This window comes from Chiloscyllium plagiosum, chromosome 17, assembly GCF_004010195.1.
Source record: "Chiloscyllium plagiosum isolate BGI_BamShark_2017 chromosome 17, ASM401019v2, whole genome shotgun sequence".
Taxonomy (NCBI): domain Eukaryota; kingdom Metazoa; phylum Chordata; class Chondrichthyes; order Orectolobiformes; family Hemiscylliidae; genus Chiloscyllium; species Chiloscyllium plagiosum.
This window is the reverse complement of record NC_057726.1, coordinates 67380563-67401339: the sequence shown is the minus strand read 5'-3', so window position 1 is coordinate 67401339 and position 20777 is coordinate 67380563. Positions and strand designations below refer to the sequence as shown.

Here is a 20777-nt window from a genome sequence, read left to right as displayed (position 1 = left end):
CCTGCACCTAACACTACAGGCAATTTAGATTAGATTCCCTACAGTATGGAAACAGGCCCTTCGGCCCAACAAGTCCACACCAACCCGCGAAGAGTAACCCACCTAGACCCATTTCCTTCTGACTGATGCACCTAACACTATGGGCAATTTAGCATGGCCAATTCACCCTGACCTGCACATCTTTGGACTGTGGGAGGAAACAGGAGCACCCGGAGGAAACCCACACAAATGCGGGGAGAATGTGCAAACTCCACACAGACAGTTGCCTAAGGCCGGAATCGAACCTGGGTCCCTGGTGCTGTGAGGCAGCAGTGAGCCACCGTGCTGCCCCAAGGTGAAAGAACCTCGAGGGGGCAGTGACCATGAAGTGACAGAATTCACCCTGCAGTCTGAGATAGAGAAGCTTGAATCAGATGTCACTTTATTACAATTGAGTGAGGGCAACTCCAAAAGCATGAGGGAGGAGCTGGTCAGAGTTGACTGGAAAGGAAGTCCAGCAGGGAAGAAGTTGGAGTAGCAATGGTAAGAGTTTCTTGTGGTAATTTGGGAGGGACGGCAGAAAAACATCCCAAAGAAGAAGAAACCTACTCAAGGGAGGGTGAAGCAACCATGGACAGTAAGGACAGTGTAATAGCATCCCAAAGAAGAAGAAACCTACTCAAGGGAGGGTGAAGCAACCATGGCTAACAAGGACAGTGTAATAGCAAAGGAGAAAGCACAGAAAGTGTTGAAGATTAGTGAGAAGCCAGAGGATTGGGAAGCTTTCAAAAACCCCAGCAGAGGCCAACTAAAGAAAACAATAAGAGGGGAGAAGTTGAAATATGAGGGCAAGCTGGCTAGTAATATAAAAGAATATTGCAAGAGGTTTTTCCGATATGCAAAAGGTAAGAGAAAGGCAAAAGTGGACAGTGGGCTGCTGGAAAATGAGGCTGGAGAAGCAGTAATGGGGAACAGAGAAAGGTACTTTGCATCAGTTTTCACAAAGGAAGAAGCCAGCAGCATACCTGGACTTCAAGAGAGTCAGGTAAGTGTAATGGGCGTTACTAAGGAGGAGACGCTGGGGAAGCTGACAGGATTGAAGTTGGATACATCACCTGGACCGGATGAACTACACCCTCGAGATCGGAAGGAGATCACTGAGGAGATTGTAGAGGCATTGTGGTGATCTTTCAGGCATCACTGGAGTCGGGAGGATTCTAGAGGAAAATGGTTCATGCCCGAAACGTCGATTCTCCTGCTCCCTGGATGCTGCCTGACCTGCTGCGCTTTTCCAGCAACACATTTTCAGCTCCGGCCAATGTAACACCCTGTTTAAGGTGGTAAATTATGGGCCAGTTAGCCTGACCTCAGTTGTTGGTAAAATGTTAGAGTCCATTATTAAGGATAAGATTGCGGAGTACTTGGAAGTGCGTGGTAAACTAAGGCTGAGTCAACATTGCTTTGACAAATCTATTAGAGTTCTCTGAGGAGGTAACAAGCAAGTTAGACAAAGGAGAGCCAGTGGACACAATCTATTTGGAATTCCAGAAGGCCTTTGACAAGGTACCGGACTGGGGGTTGCTAAATAAGAGCCCAACATGGTTAGGGGCAAGGTACTGGCATAGATAGAGGATTGGCTGACTGGCAGAAGGCAGAGAATAGGGATAAAGAGGTCTTTTTCAGGATGGCAGCTGGTGATAAGGTACCGGACTGGGGGTTGCTAAATAAGAGCCCAACATGGTTAGAGGATTGGCTGACTGGCAGAAGGCAGAGAATAGGGATAAAGAGGTCTTTTTCAGGATGGCAGCTGGTGATGAATAGAGTTCTGTAAGGATTTGTATTGGAACCACGTTACACATTACCGATCTGGATGAAGGAACCAAGGGCATTGTATCTAAATTTGCAGAGGTCACAAAGATAGATGGAGGGGCAGGTAGTGTTGGGAAAGTAGGGAGGCTGCAGAAGGACATGGATGAGCTGAGAGAGTGGACAAAGAAGTGGCAGATAGAAGACAGTGTGGGAAAGTGTGAGGTAATGTACATTGATAAGAAGAATAGAGAGTGGACTATTTTCCAAATGGGAAAAGACTTCGGAAGTCTGAAGCACAAAGGAACTTAGAGGTCTTAGTTAGGATTCTCTTAAAGTTCAGTTGGCAGTTAGCAAGGCAAATGCAATGTTAGCATTGATTTTGTGAGGGCTAGAGTATAAGAGCAGAGATAGAAAGCTCTAGTCAGACTGCATTTGGAATATTGTAAGCAGTCTTAGGCCATATATCTGAGGAAGGGTGAGCTGGTGTTGGAGGGGGGCCAGAGGTTTATAAGAATGATCCTGAGAATGCACCTCAAGGAGTTTAGAATGATGAGGGGGTGGGGGAGGGGAATCTGATTGAAACTTAGAGAATATTGAGAGGCCCAGATTGGGTAGATGTGGGGAAGATGTTTCCATTAGTGGAGAGACTAGGACGAGGCAGGATGGTATTGGACCTCAAGAAAGAGACTTTGTGGAGTGCTTCCGAGATGGATTCTTAGAACAGCTGGTGCTGGAGCCTACCAGGGAGAAAGCAATTGTGGATCTGGTATTGTGCAATGAACCAGAATTGATCAGGGACCTCGAAGTGAAGGAGCCATTGGGAAGTAGTGACCATGATACAATAAGCTTCAATCTGCAATTTGAAAGGGAGAAGAGATCTGGGTGTTCTTGTACACCAGTCAATGAAGGCAAGCATGCAGGTACATCAGGTAGTGAAGAAGGCTAATAGCATGCTGGCCTTCATAACAAGAGGGATTGAGTATAGAAGCAAAGAGGTCCTTCTGCAGCTGTACAGGGCCCTGGTGGGACCACACCTGGAGTACTGTGTGCAGTTCTGGTCTCCAAATTTGAGGAGAGACATTCTGGCTATTGAGGGAATGCAGCGTAGGTTCACGAGGTCAATTCCTGGAATGGCGGGATTACCTTACACTGAAAGACTGGAGCGACTGGGCTTGTGTACCCTTGAGTTTAGAAGACTGAGAGGGGATCTGGTTGAGACATATAAGATGATCAAAGGATTGGACACTGTGGCGGCAGGCAACATGTTTCCGCTGTGGGGTGAGTGCCGAAACAGAGGACACAGCTTAAAAATACGGGGTAGACCATTTAGGACAGAGATGAGGAGAAACTTCTTCACCCAGAGAGTGGTGGCTGTGTGGAATGCTCTGCCCCAGAGGGCAGTGGAGGCCCAGTCTCTGGATTCATTTAAGAAAGAGTTGGATAGGGCTCTCAAGGATAGTGGAATCAAGGGTTATGGAGATAAGGCAGGAACAGGATACTGATTAAGGATGATCAGCCATGATCATATTGAATGGTGGTGCAGGCTGGAAGGGCAGAATGGCCAACTCCTGCACCTATTGTCTATTGTCCGCCTTTCCTGACTGCCACCCGCAGACAGCGTGCAGCCCCAATCCCTTTCTTTCCGCCTTTCTTGCTGATTTTGGCAGCGCTCCGCTCTCCTCCCCTCCGTGTCTCGTGCCTGCAGGAGACTGATGCCAGGCACAGCAGCAGCAGCAGCAAAAATAACCTGCCGCTCCATTGCCTGGCACAAGACAAGTGCAGAGGGGTGACTTGAGCAGCCACTGCTGGCGGAAAAAGCCTACTGCACCTGGTATTCCCAGGCGGTCTCCCGTCCAAGTACTAACCAGGCCTGAGTCTGCTTAGCTTCCGAGATCAGACGAGATCTGGCGTTTTCAGACTAGTATGGCCGTAGGCGCTGGCCCCTGCCTTTTCTCCCTACTTCAAGGCGTGCTGGCCAGCCACATTTTCTTTGTTGCTCTTTCTCTTTATCCCCTTTGGCTTTTTTTTCTCTTTTCTCTTTGCTCTTCCTCCTCCGTGCGTGCTTCCCTCCCTCCGTCCCTCCAGCTGCCTTTCAGGCCAGCCCTTGCCCACCAGGCTCCTGTAGTCTCCCACATCCCCACACAGGCCAACTGCAAGCCCTCCCCCTGCTTCATAGGGCCGCAGCCTGCATTCTCTCATCCTTCCACACTCCTCCACCCCTCCATTTCGGAATGCCGGGCACTGGCCAGTGGGGTACCGCACGGATCAGTACTGGGACCGCAGCTTTTTACGATCTATCTTCAGGATATACAAGATGGTATTAGCAATAACATTCGCAAATTTCATCAGCTGGGTGGCAGGGTGAAATGTGATGAGGATGTTAGGAGATTACAGGGTGACCTGGACAAGTTAGGTGAGTGCTCAGATGCATGGCAGATGCACTTTCACGTGGATAAATGGATCCTTATCCACTTTGGTGGCAAGAACAGGAAGGCAGATTACCACCTAAGTGGAATCAATTTAGGTAAAGGGGCAGTACAGAGAGATCTGGGGGTTCTTGTACACCACTCAATGAAGGTAAGCATGCAGGTACAGCAGGTAGTGAAGAAGGCTAATAGCATGCTGGCCTTCATAACAAGAGGGATTGAGTATAGAAGCAAAGAGGTCCTTCTGCAGCTGTACAGGGCCCTGGTGAGACCACACCTGGAGTACTGTGTGCAGTTCTGGTCTCCAAATTTGAGGAGAGACATTCTGGCTATTGAGGGAATGCAGCGTAGGTTCACGAGGTCAATTCTTGGAATGGCGGGATTACCTTACACTGAAAGACTGGAGCGACTGGGCTTGTGTACCCTTGAGTTTAGAAGACTGAGAGGGGATCTGATTGAGATGTATAAGATTATTAAAGGATTGGACACTCTGGAGGCAGGAAACATGTTTCCGCTGATGGGTGAGTACCGAACCTGAGGACACAGCTTAAAAATACGGGGTAGATCATTTAGGACAGAGATGAGGAGAAACTTGTTCACCCAGAGAGTGGTGGCTGTGTGGAATGCTCTTCCCCAGAGGGCAGTGGAGGCCCAGTCTCTGGATTCATTTAAGAAAGAGTTGGATAGAGCTCTCAAGGATAGTGGAATCAAGGGTTATGGAGATAAGGCAGGAACAGGATACTGATTGAGGATGATCAGCCATGATCATGATGAATGGTGGTGCAGGCTCAAAGGGCAGAATGGCCTACTCCTGCACCTATTGTCTGTTGTCTATTGTCTATTGACCTGAGGGCACAGTATCAGAGTGAAGAGACAACCCTTTACAACTGAGATATGGAGGGATTTCTTCAGCCAGAGGGTGGTTAATCTGTCATTGTTACAGAGGGGGCTAAGTTGTTAAGTGTATTTAAAACAGAGATAGGTCGTTTCTTGATTAGTAAGGGGATCGAGGGTTACAGGAAGAAGGCAGGAGAATGGGGTTAAGGAATATGTCAGCCACAATCAAATTGCGGAGCACACGCGATGGGCCAAATGGCCTAATTCTGCTCCTATATGTTATAGTCATCACTGAGGCAGAGTTTGGTGAGAGCCCATGGTGAAAACTCTCCTGTAAAATTGGAAATGAATCTGAAAGTTTCCAGCCTGCCTTGTTTTTAGACACAGCTCCAGGAAGATTCTTTTAGCGTTCTGAAATGTGCATTATTTTGTAAACACAGCTCCTTTTATTTAGAAACCTCGCTTTTTGATTTGTCTGTGTCCCTTTGTGTCTGTATGTTTGTGTGTGTTTCTCTCCACCTACATCTGACCTCATTGTATGCTCTGTCTTGCCACTGTCTGGTTGCTGAAATTCTGTCTAAATTTAACTTGAGGTATATATTTTTTTTCACTGATGGTTGCCAAGGCAACTAGAAAGTCGGTAGAGTGAGCTCTCAGTGGTTGAAGGAATTTCACAGGTTCTCTGACCTGTTGCCAGCAGCAGAGGGAGATAAAACAGAAGAACTCACAAGTAATGTTCATTCCTTGTTAAATTGTGTCAGAAGGTTACAAGTCTCTATTCGAGCCCCAAATGCAGGCGTTATCTTCTGTGGTTCCACAGCAATGAGAAATTCTGACAACGGAATATTACAGCAGACCCACACCATCACAGATCATCTCAGTCATCACTCTGAAGCAGTGAACAGAGACATCTTGTACAGAGTTCCATACAAGGCCAACAAACTTGCAGGGACTTTAATCTTGACTCTAAATCTCCCCCCTTTTGACTTCTCCATCTCAACAACCCCTTCACTTTTAGAACCACCTTAAAACCTTCTGACTTGACACAACTTGTTATGGGGCTCAGTGTCTGTTTGCTTTTGACTCGCACTCCTGCAACACACCCTCAGAGAGAGTTGCAGTGCATGAAAGATGCTAAATGAATGAAAGCCGTCATTGACAGCAGGGTGGTTGGTGCTAGCAATGTTATTTTGTCGGTGTGGGGATGTATTTTAGTACCAGCATTGGAAATATGTGTTTGAAATTATGCTTTGAGTCAAGGTTCCAGTCTGAGTAATGGAAACAGAAGCTGAAGGTCCTATCCATTTTTTAGTTTCCTTACAGTGTGGAAACACGCCCTTCGGCCCAACCAGTCCACACCAACCCTCCGAAGATTAACCCACCCAGACCCATTTCCTTCTGAGTAATGCACCTAACACTATGGGCAATTTAGCATGGCCAATTCACCTGACCTGCAGGTCTTTGGACTGTGGGAGGAAACCAGAGCACCCAGAGGAAACTCATGCGGACATGGGGAGAATGTGCAAACTCTACACAGACAGCTGCCCAAGGCAGGAACTGAACCTGGGTCCCTGTGAGGCCGCAGTGCTCACCACTGAGCCACCGTGCCACCTGGGTTTGAGCACAGATTGAGCCACAATGTTGCTAAGGAAGGAGTTCCAGGATTGTGACCCAGCGACACTGAAGGAATGGCGATATATTTCTAAGTGAGGATGGGGTGTGGCTTGGAGGGGAACTTGCAGATGGTGGTGTTCCCATGTACCTGCTGCTGTTGTCCTTCTGGGTGGAAATGGCCCTGAGTTTGGAAGGTGCTGCCTGAGGGTCTTTGGTGAATTTCTGAATGCGTCTTGCATACAAGATGGTACACACTGCTGCTATTGAGCGTCGATGGTTGAGGAATGTGTGTGGCTAAGGTGCCAATCAATCCGGCTGCTTTGTCCTGGATGGTGCCAAGCTTCTTGAGTGTTGTTGGGGCTGCCCCCATCCAGACAATCGAGGAGTATTCCATCACTCCTCTGACTTGTGCTTTGTAGTTGATGGGCTGGCTATGGGGAGTCAGGAGGTGAGTTACCTAACCTCTGACCTGCCCTTGTCGCCACTGTGTTTGTATGGTTGAGATTCTGGTCACCTCCAGGATATTGACAGTGGGGAATTCAGTAATAGTCATGCCATTGAATGTAAAGGGGTGGTGGTTAGATTGTCTTTTATTGGTGATGGTCATAGTCTGGCACTTCCAGGGCTGATGCCTGAAACGTTGATTCTCCTGCTCCTCAGATGCTGCCTGGCCTGCTGTGCTTTTCCAGCACCACCTACTCGACTCACTTTACCACTTGGCAGCCCCAAGCCTGGATATTGTCCAGGTCTTGCTGCGTTTGGATATGGCCCCTTCAGTACCTGAGGAGTCGCGGATGGTGCTGAACAACTGTCAGAGAACATTTCCACTTCAGACCTTGTGGTGGAGGGAAGGTCATTGATGAAGCAGCTGCAGGTGGGCGTTCACCCAAGCAAAAGGCCAACTTGGTCGTGCCCCCTCATTGTTCTGATTGCAGTGTTAGTCCGAGGGGTGGGAACCCCAGGTCTAGCTGCCTCAGTGTTCAGTTGGTGGACTCAGCAGCTTGCTCTGATAGCACAAGGTGCAGGCAAGGTTGTCGCTTTTACAAGCAGGCTGGGGACCTTGGTGCTGCTACCTGGTGACCTGCACTGACTCAGGGTGCATGTAGGAGTTGCAGAACTGGAACAGTGGGACAGTGAGAAGGAGAAGTCCCAGATTCACAGATACAACATGACAGGCATTAGTCATGAGGTGGACCGGAGGCGAAAAGTCACGTTTCTGAGGAGGGGTTTTGAGGGGAACATGTAGGATGTATGTAGAGTGAAAGGTGGCCCTGCTATAGGAAGGGTGTTTATTACATTGGAAAGGGTGCAGAAAAGATTGACAAGAATGTTACTGGAACTGGAAGGTTTGAATTTTAAGGAGAGGCTGGATAGGCTGGGATCATTTTCAGCATGGGGGTTGAGGGGTGACCTGATAGAAGTTTATAAAACCATGAGGGGCATAGATAAAGTGCATAGCTAGGTTCTTTTCCCTGGGGTGGGTGAGTCCAGAACTAGAGGGCATAGGTTTAAGGTGAGAGGAGAAAGATTTAAAAGGGACAGCTTTTTCACACAGAGGGTGGTGCGTGTATGGAATGAGCTGCCAGAGGAAGTGGTGGAGGCTGGTACAATTTCAGCATTTAAAAGGCATATGGATGCGTACATAAATAGGAAGAAAGCAGAGGAATATGGGCCAATGCAGGCAAGTGGGACTAGTTTAATTTGGGAAGTCTGGCGTGGATGAGTTGGACTGTAAGGCCTGTTACCGTGCTGTATGACTCTATGCTGTATGTGTTGAGAGAAGTCACTACAAGTATGTGGCCCCAAAGACCTGGCTGTCAGAAGTTGAATAACCTCCGCTACGTGGTCAAGGTATGTGAATGCACCTTCAAAGACCAGTGCCAATGACATCTCTGAACTCTCACTCTGCTAAACATCCCACACCCGCATCACTCGCCCATCAGTACAGTCCAGCGGTCAGGACTCACACTGATCATTCAGGTAGTCCACCTCACCCTCACACATCCAGCAATGTTGGCAGCCTCACACCCAGCTCCAAGGCCTGTATGTATCCCCAGCTGCTCAACTGAGATCGGCACATTATCCAAACACAGTGCCGGCACATGACAGAATCCCAAAATATCAGGACAATCACCTCCTCCCTGTCCGTCTGTCGCACACCTTGAGATGATTTCTTTTTGTTATTTTGTGCTGAGGGTCATTACCTGGGCCTTTTATAAATCCCTGGATGCTGCCTGACCTGCTGTGCTGTTCCAGCAATAAAGTTTCAACAGCAGAGAAGATGCCTAAAGACTCCCTTGTCCAATATGCAATCTCATATATAATCTTTTTTTCTCCTAGTCTCAGTCCTTGACTGCTTGGAATTATTTCTGTATTTTCAGAATGAGAAAATCAATGCCAGATAACTCCTCAAAAGATATTTTCTATCTTAAAAATATGGCTGATTACCAGCCTTTACTTCCCACATGGCTTTCAGAAGGACCAGCTCTGAAAGTGTGACAGCGCAAATCTTCTCCCTACTCTGTCTCTTGGAGCCATCTTGTGCAATTCAAAGATCAGTTCAGGGACAGGGATCCACCAATCAATTTACGTTCGGGTCGGCCAATCTGCCTACCACACTCTTCATCCTAAAATCACACCTTCCCGCCCATTCTAACTGTGTGAGCTTTTTGAAGGAATCCATAATTAGCCCATTCCTTGCTCTTCCGCTGAGGTTTAAAAGAGTTTCCTTAATTTTGTTTACACTTCCCCACCCCGCAAGTGACTGTTGGTTTTACTTCACTGTCTCCATTTGTCTCCTGAACTGCCGACCAGTTGATAACACCTTCACCCCCTCACTGCAGACGTTTCTGTTGAGGAAATACTGCAGGATTAAGCTGGAAAATCGAGGCCGTCACTGCAGTGCTGTGCTGAGGCCGTGTTATATTTGTGAAGCTCTTCGAAGTTGTGAAAGGAGCTGGAGTGTCTGTTTTTCTCAGTCTGGCAATTGCATTTCATGTGTTTAAACATCTTTGCCACAAACTGGATGTGAGAAACGATTTGCAAACGACAGTTTGAAAGTTAGGCCTGGTGGATTTTTTTAAAATTCATTCGCGGGATGAGGGCTAAGCCAGCATTTATTGCCCATCCCTGAATGCCCAGAGGGCAGTTAAGAGTCAACCATTGAGTCTGCATTCACATATAAACCAGCCCTCGTACAGATGACAGTTTCCTTCCCTGAAGGGGGTTAGTGAACCAGATGGATTCCTCCAACAATTGACTCTTAATTCCAGAGTTTATTGAATTCAAATCCACCATTTGCAATGGCAGGATTTGAGCCCAGGTATCCCAACGACAGTACCTGAGTCTCTGGATTAACAGTCCAGCAACAAAACCCTTTGGCCATGCCCTCCCTATGGTTACATGGTGTGGCTTGCCTCTTGCCCCTTGAACTTTGGGTAAATGTTTTGTTAGCCGACATGAAATGCTCAGCCCTCTGGATTCGGTCTTTAACTAAGACTCTCTGACCCAGAGGCATTTGGACAGGTAACCGAGGTAAGGCTGATGCTGAGATTGGGATTTCTTATTTGTCACAGAGTCACTGCTTTCTTAAGCCAGAGAATCATTCCAATATGAGGAGGTCATTCGGCCCATCAAATCCAAACCTGTCGATGTAATGAGGTAGAGGAGCCTGGGTGATATTATAATGTAACTGATTGAATTATGTAATTCTGTATAAGTATCGTTAGGACAGAGCACATCCTGGGAAGGCAGTTGTGGGTTTGATGAGCAGCTCCACTCACCAATACCTGACAAGAGTGGATGGGGACAGAGTCCACCTTTCCCTGTACAGTAATGGGGACAGCGTTTTAGTGTGGGATCTTCTGTTCAGATACGCATTCAAGCAGTATTTCTAAATGCCATCGAGACGCTGATATGGCAGTAGGCATCTCCACCCTCCGTTGCTCCCGTTCCAAACTTCTAGCACAGTCTCTCTCACATGACAACTGAGACCACAGGTTATGTCAGACTATATCTGGTCTGCTACTCATTAAAAACCAATTTCTCCAGAAAAGAAATTGAGAAACAGTCAGTTAATTAGCGTGAGCTGAAGTCAGTCAGCCCTCAAGAGAGTTCCACTGTTTCTGCTGACCAGTTTTGGCAAGGTTAATGGTTAGATAAGTGCATCTAGCCCACAGACGTGTCATGCTTTTTGTTATGCATGAGAAGGAATTGATTCGAATGAATTATAAATGTTACTTTGTCCCTTCAAATAATATTTCTGCAATAAATCATTGCACTGGTTTAAATTGACCTTGTTCTATTGAAATAATGATTCGCCTACTTTATGTGATTAGGCAGAAATGGAAGTGATGTAATGTGGAAGATGCTATAGTCTACAGTTCAATTAACAAGTGCTTTCATTGTTACAAGCCATATCCCACCAAACTCTCTGGTCATACCATCGTATTGAACGTTAGAGGGTAATGCCTGTACAGAGGCCAGTTTCCCATCACCCTTTATTAACGAGTGCACAGTCCACAGGCTATGGCCAGCCAGCTCAGAGTCAGTCCTCAACTGAGGAGATTCTAATCTCCTGGCTACGTTTCTTTTTTTATTTTATGAAACCGTACAAAATACCGACAGTTGATAATACGCAGAAAGCAGTAGTTCTTAAAAAGCCACTATTTACAGGGGAAGGGGCAGCGAGGCCAAACACCACCGTTCATATCAGTCCACAGGAAAATCAGCAAAGTAACAATGACAAGCACAGACAAGACAGTCTAGTTAAATGAGAAACAGTGCATAGAACGTGGACCCAACATAGCAAAACAAAACCACACCTAGCACCTATCCACACCACATACTGATCAGACCGTCCTTAGCTAGCCTTCCTGCAGGACAGTCATTGGCCTTCCGGTCTCCGGCCACTCTGCATACTGACCGACCCTCCCCAGGCCCGCTTTCCTCCATGCTGGTTGTCAACCACCCAGCTCCCAGTTGCCCTGTGTACTGACCGGACTCCCCTGGGCCGCTTTCCTAACTCCTGGTTACATTGGTCAGCCAAGGTTTTCCTGATTAGTCCATGTGAACAACCCCATTCAAGAACCTCGTAGTTACCAAGGTCGAGAGTGAAGAATACAATGTTACAGCCGTGAAAAAGATGCACAAAGTGCAAGGTCAACATTAAATTTAAAATTTGAGAGGCCCATTCAGAAGTCTGATAACAGCAGGGAAGAAGCTCTTTTTGAATCTGTTGGTACATGTGCTTCAGCTCTTGTATCTTCTGTTATGGACTAAGCCAAACCACTCAAAACATTCTTAAGCAGGCAGCCCAGACCACAACTTTGCAATTTGTTTTGGTAATTGTACAGTGAAAAGTGAAAATTACCCGGAGTAAGTTAGCGAGGTTGACTACCAGGTTTAAAAAAGACAAAAAATTTATTCATGGAATTACACAATGAAATCCAAAGAACAGAATGAAGAGCCCCTACAGAACTCAGTCTATCCAAACTAGATTTAAGTATGCTGTTCTGAATATACAAAATAGTCCCAATAAGCAAACCCCCTTTAAAACACAGTACAAAAAAAGGGTCAGATGCTTACAGGTTGAAGTTAGAAGGGCAGAAGAGAGAGTTTCCCACACAGCTCACTGTTGAACTCTCAACCAGTTCTGGACTGAACTAAACTGCTCAGCACTCCTCTTACATTATACAGGTCACTTCTTAAACATGACCACTTTGGCCTGAAGTCTCATCTGATTACATACAAACAAAAGGCCTCTCAAAATCCTTTTCATCTCTGTACCAAACCAGACTGATCGGAGCCCGGCCTGGTTTATTACCCCTCTGAAAAAAATCAAGGACTGAGTCTCCTTGAGCTTTTAGACAAAAAAAAGGACTAGCTTTGTGACCCTTCTGCCTGATGGAAGAGGTTGGAAGAGATTATAACTGGGGGGTGGGAGAAGATGTAAAAGCTTAAACACACTTACCAACAGATTCAAGTTATTAGATTTCTGAATAGATGTCTTAAACTTAAATTTTCTCGTTTTTTTGTGCTCCTTCTCTGCAGCTGTAACATTGTATTCCTCGCTCTGTCCTATTGCACCTTGTATGGTATGATCTGCTTGTACTGCACACAAAACAACACCTAGGTACATGTGACAATAATAAAGCAAATCACATCAGAAAAACGCTAGATCTTCTGGGTTGAGCAAACACCACTGCTACCACTTGGACATCAAGTGCCACAAATATATTCCACTGCCTGGCATGATTTGCCACATCATTTTTTTAACTTTATCCGTCTCCCCATTATTGATTCCTTTGTTTTTCTTTCTCTCTATCTTCTTACTTTAATTCTCCCCTCGCCAACCCATTGATACTCCTGCAGTGCATCCAATTTTGAAAAGCCAAACTTGGTGACATTATTCCAGGGTATTCTGGGCCTTCTCAGCCGCCATTGCCGCATGCTTGAAATTTACAGTCTAAACTTCTCCTTGTTTTTCGAACCCTCCGCAAACCGGAAATCTATCCAAACCGGAAATCTAACACTAAATCCGATCCCGCTACGCATTTCCCCCATCCCCAGTAGGAAACACATTGGGAATGTTGTGAAATTGACAGTGCTGTAAAAGCTTCTGTTGCCTTACCCCCTTGCAGTCTTGCACTATTTGCCTTGGCCTTTCACTTGGATCTGTCATTAAATACAAATACCCAAGCCAGTGTTCCCAATATACGACTGTCGATGTCTGGATTTTTGTCAACCTAAAGGTACAATAAAAGCCAATGTCACTGAACACCAGTGTCACCATAAGCAGTTCGCGCTGCTGCTTCACAGTGCCAGGACCCGGGTTCGATTCCAGCCTCATGCGACTGTCTGTGTGAAGTTTGCATATTCTCCCTGTGTCTGCGTGGGTTTCCTCTGGGCACTCCAATTTCCTCCCACAGTCCAAAGGTGTGCAGGTTAGGTGAATTGGCCATGCTAAAGCATCCAGGGAAGTATAGGCTAGGTGCATTAGTCGGGGAAATGTAGAGTAATAGGGGAATGGATCTGGGTGGGATGCTTTTCGGAGGGTCAGTGTGGATTTGTTGGGCCAAAGGGATTCTATGAAATAAAATTCCTGAACAGTGACTGTTCCTCGTGAACTGGAGAAGGATGTTAAACTATCCACTGATGATCTTTTAGCCTTTTTAAACATACGTTTGTACAAGTATGCAGAAGCAGTGAAGATGTCACATGTTTGTCCTTGCAAGTTGATGCAGTGTAGCAAACTATTTTCTTTTTACACCTAGGAACGCTGTTCCTGGTATTCAAATCAAGGACATTAATTAACTGTAATATTCTCAGTACCAATCTGCATTCACCTTTCACTGTTGGGATGACTGCGTCTGTAGTTCAGTATTTGGTCCCTGTGTGTTGTTTTCCTGTAGGCGCTGGTTTGAAGTTCCTCATTAACTGTCCGCTCGACTATGACAGCTAGGAATGGCAGTTTGTCATTGTTATGCTCCACCTTTGTGAACTCTATGCCAGTGAGGATGCCACAGTTGAGTGAGCAATCAATGGGAGTTTCAAGCCTGTATCTACAGGAAAGCAACACACACGGACCAAATGCTTAACTACGGAAGCAATCATCCCAGCACCCACAAACGGAGCTGCATTAGGACACTATTTCAATGAGCCACCACACACTGCAGCACTGAGGAACTACGGAGAGCAGAAGAAAATCACCTGTGCAGCGCATTCAAGAAGAATGTGTACCCACTGAACACAGTCTACCGATTTCTCAGCAACAAACCCAAACAAGCAGACGCAACGTGCCCAGAAACCCGAGCCACTCTCCCCTACATTAACGACATCTCGGAAATGACTGCCAGACTACTCAGACCTCTTGGCGTCATGGTAGCCCACAAACCCACCAAGACACTAAAACAGCAGCTAATGAACTTGAAAGACCCCATACAGACAACAAGCAAAACTAATGTCATTTACAAAATACTGTGCAAGGACTGTAACAAACACTACATTGGACAAACAGGCAGAAAACTAGCCACCAGGATACATGAACATCAACTAGCCACAAAAAGGCCTGACCCTCTCTCATTAGTATCCTCACATATGGATGAGGAAGGACACCACTTCGACTGGGACAACATATCCATCCTAGGACAAGCCAAACAGAGACAAGCATGAGAATTCCTTGAAACATAGCATTCCAACCGGAATTCTATCAACTAACACATTGACTTGGATTGCATTTATCATCCTCTGAGAAAAAGAACAGGAAATGACATCACCCCCCGAAGAAACCTAAACACATAAATAGAAAGCGGGACGTACCACCAGTGCTTCACCGGAGGCTCACTGATGATGTTCCCTAACATGGTGACAAAACGTCTGAAAACAAACCTTCCAGCTCAGAGAGCAAACTTACATTGACATTGCATCTAACTAGTCGCTGTTTATGCTCCATATCAGCTTTGTCACACCTCTCTTCATGCTTCCATTTCTTTCTTTCCTCTCTGCTTATCCAACTTCTGATTGAATGTACTGACCTTAAAGAGCGAAGAGAACCCACAGACTCCACTGCACTGACATTATCATCAGTTATCCTGTACCTCCTCCCCACCCGCTACCCACCATGTTCATGGGCTCCAGGTTTCACCTGAGAGTCAGTGTTTTAAGGGAGAATTTAAATCTTGTGAGGAGAGACAGAAAGCATTTCACTGCTGCACATAGAGTCCGCTCGCTTTTGACAAGACTATCTTGCTGGCTGTTGGTTTTAAGAACACAAACTGTTGTTTCATTAACTCTCTGCTGTTCTGTGCTGGTAGGTGAAGTAAACCTGAGGTTCGATATTTCTGCATCATTTTACATTACACTGCATTGTGCTGTCTCATCTTGTGTAAATAGACAATTTCTGTACAGCCCATGGTCACTTCATAGAAATCCCATTTCTTTGGAAATGACTCGTCCTTATCAGTTGCATAGGCATCCAGTCAGAAATGGTCCATTTCAGAGGAGCACAGTTCGGATGTTGAAGCGATGCTTAGGATGCCTCAAGACCAGGTCCCATGTTTACAATCTGTTGTCAAGTGGTAAATATGGCAGAGTCTGTCATCTGGATGTATATGGGGCATACAGCTAATAAGATATTGGCCTTTCAGTACTGAAACAATAAGAGAGAGTCTATCTCTCGGTCTCTCTCTCTCTCTCTCTCTCTCTCTTTCGCTGTCTCCATCCATCTCTCTCTATCTCTATCACTCTCTCTGTCTCTCAAACAATACACACTTACACACACACTAGCTACACAGCACACTACACGCACTGCATGTATACACTATGCACGTACTGTACACAACAGGCTCTCACAGTACACACATACACACATACACACATACACAGACACATAGTTCAAGCTACTTGAACCCATCTATGACACTGTGCAGTCTGATAGCTTTGAAAATAGATTTATCCGGAATGTTCCAGCAAACCAGACTGACCAACCTCATGAAGATTGATGAGGAGTAAATGAACGCCTTATAGATGTCAACATTGGGAGCTCTCTCTCTCTTTCTCTTTGTCTGTCAACATCGCTTCTTCACTCAATGTCTCTCTCTCTCTCGCTCCTTTCTCTCAATCCGTCTTTGTCTCTGTAACTCTCACTCAGTTTCTGTCTCTGTCTCTTTCTTTCTGTCTTTGTCTCTCTCTCTCTCTGTCTCTCTGTTTGTCTCTCTCTCTCTGTCTCTCTCACTCTGTCTCTCCCTCTTCTTGGTTCTATATCTCTCATTGTTTCTCTCTCTCTGTTTCTCTATCTCTCTCTGTCTCTATCTCCCTCACTGTTTGCCTATCTCTCTATCTCTCTCTCTATATAATCTGTGTGTGTGAGTGTGTCTCTCTCTCTCTCTCTCTCAGTCTGTGTCTCTGTCTCTATCACTTTCTGTGTCTCTGTCTCTCTTGGTCTCTATCTCATTCAATCTGTGTGTCTATCTCTCTCTCTCTCTCTCCATTCTGTCTGTCTCTCTCACTCTCTCTCAATCTCTCTCTCTCTCTTTCTCTCTCTCTCTCTCTCTCTATCTCTCTCTGTCTCTAACTCTTTCTCTATCTCTCTGTTTCTTTCCCAAGTACTCTAGAGGCTGATTTGGATGATGTTGTGGCCAAAATTAAAATGGGTGCTAAACCTATTTCACATGCCATGGAAAAACCTTCAGGTGAAGACTGAGCCCGACGATCCTTTCGAACTGAATGCTCATCACCTTGGTTAATATTTTATTCTTATTTTAAAACAGTGAATAGAAACATCAAATAGAATTAGAATCCCTACAGTGTGGAAACAGGCCCTTTGGCCCAACAAGTCCACACTAACTCTCTGAAGAGTATCCCACCCAAACCTATTCCCCTACATTTACCCCTAACCCGCACATCCCTGAACACTGTGGACAATTTAGCGTGGTCAATTCACCTAACCCTGCACATCTTTGGACTGTGGGAGGAAACCGGAGCACCCGGAGGAAACCCACGCAGACACGGGGAGAATGTGCAAACTCCACACAGTCAGTCACCTGAGGCGGGAATCAAACCTTGTCCCCTGATGCTTTGAGGCAGCTGTCCTAACCACTGAGGCACTTCTGCCCCCCACCCCAATCGCAAAGGGAAAATTAAGCTACCCTCATGAACATTTTTGTTTTATTTGACAATATTGTTCATTTCTTTCAATTCTTTAGCTGTCAGATTCCTTCTACCTATCTCAGGCAGTCCCAACAACATCCGTGTAAAACATTTCTACACCGTCTCAAGTTTAACAACATCCTTCCTATAGAAGGGTGACCAGAATTGTATGCAGTATTCCAAAAATGTCAAAAAAAAAAGACTGACTTACACAAGGAAGGGAGATGGCCAAAGAATAGATTTTAAAGATCATATAAGGAGAATGAGCGTAAAGCTGTAAGAGGTTTTAGGAAGTGGATCCCGGAATTTCAGGCTGTGTCAGCTGAAAGCATGCCGCCCATCTCATTGTCAATGCTGTTCCTAACCATGCCCTGTTGTGTGTCTGTGTCTGTGTCTGTGTCTGTGTGTGTGTTTTTCAGTGTATGCGTCTTTGTTAATATGTTTGTTTCTTACATGTTAGTGTATGTGTGTGTGTCTATGTGAATGTACAGTAAATTCTCTGTATCCCCCAATCGCAAATTCACTTATCCATACCAAAATATAAGTAGAAACAAAAATCAACATCCAAAGCAAAAAATTTTGTATTTGCAATATTTAACCATTTTTAATGAGCTCTGCACTCACTAATTTAATCATTCGTGGAGTTTCTCTGGAATGGTGCCCTCACAGATTTGGGGGAATGACTGTATGTGTGAATGAGTGAATGCGTGCGAGTGTATATCTCTGTGTGTGTGAGTGTGAATGTGCACAGGTGTGTTCATTTTGTGTGTGAATGTCTGTGAGTGAATGTGCGTGAGTGTATGTGTTTGCATGTGTGCAAGAATGTGTGAGAGAGTCAATATGTGTGGAATGTGTGCGAGTGAGCATGTGTGAATGTGTAAAAATGAGCAGTGGGTGTGTGTGAATTTGTGTCTGAATACATCTGTGACTGTGCGCGTAAGTGTATGTGAACTTGTGTGAATGTGTGTCTGTGCGAATGTGGAAGTGTGAGAGTTTGTGTGTGTGTCTGAGAATGAGTTTGTTTGTGAATGTGTGTGTGTGCAAATGAGTGCATGTGTCTGTATGAGAGTAAGTGTGTGTTTTTGACTTTGAATTATGACCACATCAAATTTAGGGACTTTTAATAGAGAACGAGAAACATTCCTTTTTAGTAACTCAGGGTCAACAGAACATGGAAGATGGTTAATTGCATATTAAAGGTCCTTCTACATGGCATCAGTTATAAATGAGACTCCATCTGCATGAGAAAAGTGTTTGGCTAACCTTTTAAGTACTCAGGGTGAAAGCATGTCCAGCTCATTAAAGCTAATGTCATATGCATGATATGCATTCAAATGAATTGCCTATCAGTGAAACTTTGCAAGGTACAGCAAAGACTTTTTCACAAAACTGGTGTCCTTTTCACTGAGACGGATGCTATACTTTATGAAAAGCACTTTACCCTTTGGGAAACACTACAGTAAATGTTTAAAAGTGCTCTCTGTTCACAGGCTGTGACTCTGGGAGAGATACCAGTGCAGATTTTATTTGTAATCCACCCAGCAAGTGACAGCCCCAGGCAAGTGTACGTGACCCTTTATACATCCCCATGCTACATTGCCCTGAAATAACACCACTGAAACCTTTTGTTAAGAGCTGGTATGAAATATTCAGCAAACTGCCTAACCCCTGTGTCAAATTCAAAATGTCAGACTTTGCATGTGAGTTACATAACCCTTTAAGTGTGGAGTTGAGGTTCCTGCAAAATGTCAGGCACCTTTAACTCTGGAATAAAACTTTGGCTGGATCATTAAATTTGACATTCAACTCCAAGCCAAACCTTTAAATCTTCTGTGAAACATCCAGCTGGTTTAAGCAGCTATTGCCATTTGTGCTGGACCAGCTCGATCTTCCGATTGGCACAGAAGGGCAGATTGTACCCAGTTTGGCCGGTTCCTCAGGCGATATGATCCAAACCAGGGCTATCATTCTGTAAGGGCTACACTCAGTATGAAATGGGAAGGTGTGAGGGTCAGCAGGTCATTTGCAATGGGGATATGGATCCATGTGAGATGTCTTGCTAGAGAAGGTACAAAAAATGAATGGGATGGTGGCGGTAAGATTTTAAGGCATCCTCCATGGATTTATATCGAGAGTGGTAGGTACCTGGGACATGCTGCTGGATTGAGCTGGTAGAAGCAGATATAATTCCACTGTTTAAGAGGCATTCCGACACGCGAATGGTTGGGAATAGAGGGATATGGACCATGTGCAAGCAGGTGGAATTAGTTTAATCTGGCATCATGGTTAGCACAGACATGGGGGGGGGGGGCTGAAGAGCCTGTTCCTGTGCTGTTCTGTGTTCTATGTTCCAGGCTCTATACTTAATGTTCCACATTCAATGTTCCATGTTCTGGGAGAAAGTGAGGACTGCAGGTGCTGGAGATCAGAGTCGAGAGTGTGGTGCTGAAAAAGCACAGCATCCGAGGAGCAGGAGAATTGACGTTTCGGGTATAAACCCTTCATCAGGATTGTTGGGATCTGGGGGGGATACTGTGAGATAAATAGGAGGGTGCGGTTGGGGATGAGGTACCTGGGACGGTGATAGATAAATGCAGGAGGGAGGTGATGGTGATAGGTTGGAGGGAGGGTGGAACGGATAGGCGGGGAGGAAAATGGACAGGTTGGAACAGTTCAAGAGGATGGTGCTGAGCTGGAGGGTCGGATTTAGGATGAGGTGGGGGTGGAGGGGAGATGAGGAAATTGATGAAATTGACCTTGATGCCGTGTGGGTAGAGGGTCCCAAGGCGGAAGATGACGCGTTCTTCCTCCAGGCATCGGGTGGCTTGGCTTTGGCGGTGGAGGAGGCCGAGGACTCATGTTCCAGGTTCGAATAGCCGTATTCAGCGTTCTAGGTACTGCGTTCCATGTTCCATTGGCAGCATAGCTGGCAGCCTCTGGGGCAGAGATGGCCATTGAGCAAAGACACGCGCCCAAATCCTTGTGGGATGAGAACGAGATGTTACAAACATGCGAACAAGAAACAGCGGGGAGGACCGTCAACCACTCGAGGCCCCTCAATCAGAGCAAGGCTGATCTGATTATAACCTTACATCTGCAATCCCCAGTAACCTTTCACCCCCTAGTTTAACAAGAACCTATCCATCTCTGCCTTAAAGTTATTCATGATATGGAGGTGCTGGTGTTGGACTGGGGTGGACGAAGTCAGAAGTCACCCAACACCAGGTTATAGTCCAACAGGTTTATGTGAAATCACAAGCTCTCGGAGTGCTGCTCCTTTGTCAGATGAAGTCTTCTAGGACTCTGCCTCCACCAAATAAAAGTCGCCTAATTTCTGTTTTAGATGAAGGACCCTTCTTTTTAAACAGTGACCCCAATTCTAAATTCTCCCACAAGAGTAGCATATCCTCTCCACATTTACCCTGTCAAGAACTCACTCTACCCTCGATCATCAGATGGAAGGTA

At 45.7% G+C, this 20777-nt stretch overlaps 1 protein-coding gene and 1 non-coding gene across 4 annotated transcripts in view; one reads left to right on the top strand and one right to left on the bottom strand.

The window, feature by feature from the left end:
- Positions 1-20777, top strand: part of pnp6 (purine nucleoside phosphorylase 6) — an 81318-nt gene that overhangs the window by 37251 nt on the left and 23290 nt on the right. The window lies entirely within an intron of this gene.
- LOC122558757 lies at positions 3605-3723 on the bottom strand. The gene has a single exon (XR_006314245.1). It is a non-coding gene; the product is annotated as a 5S ribosomal RNA (ribosomal RNA).